The sequence below is a fragment of the Rattus rattus genome, chromosome 7 (assembly GCF_011064425.1).
Source record: "Rattus rattus isolate New Zealand chromosome 7, Rrattus_CSIRO_v1, whole genome shotgun sequence".
Classification (NCBI taxonomy): domain Eukaryota; kingdom Metazoa; phylum Chordata; class Mammalia; order Rodentia; family Muridae; genus Rattus; species Rattus rattus.
In genome coordinates this window covers 26,150,598-26,151,195 of record NC_046160.1, presented here as the reverse complement: position 1 = coordinate 26,151,195, position 598 = coordinate 26,150,598, and the positions used below count along the sequence as shown (strand labels likewise).

At 40.6% G+C, this 598-nt stretch overlaps 1 pseudogene; it reads right to left on the bottom strand.

Annotated features, from left to right (window-relative positions):
* Window positions 1–238: 238 nt before the first annotated feature.
* Window positions 239–393, bottom strand: LOC116906514 (annotated as a pseudogene).
* Between the last annotated feature and the right edge of the window lie 205 nt (window positions 394–598).

The following is a 598-nucleotide window of genomic DNA, read 5'->3' as shown; positions in this document are numbered from 1 at the left end:
GTCAGGACAGTAAGAGTGTAAACAAAAACTCAGGCTAGAAAGATGGCTAGGTGGTTAAAAATGTGCACTGCTCTTGCCGGGGCCCAGGATTTGGTTCCCAGAATACATGTCAAGCATCCCATAACCATCCGTAACTCACACTCCAGGAGGATCAGATCCCTCTGGCCTCCAAGGTCACAGGCACTTGAGGGCACAAACCCATACATGGACACACACAGCACACATATTAAAATAATAATATTTTAAAATAGAAACTTAAATAAATGGATAGTTTGAATAAGTAGAGGATATGGCGACACACATATAGACGATTATTTTTCTACAGTTTTCAATTAGCAATAATCATGCCTCAGATAAACCTCATTGGCTACGATACTGCCACTGCACAAAGCTTTTTTCTACAGTTTTCAAGCCAATACAGTAGGGAACGCCAGCGCTCGGAAGGCTGAGTCAAGAGGATGAGTTCGAGGCCACCCTGAGCTAAAGAGGAAAATGATCTCAAAATATAAATAAATAAACAACCAACAAAACTCTTAGGAGAAAATACTATTGCCCAAAGGTTTGGAAACATTTTCTTAAATACCAATCCCCGCAACTT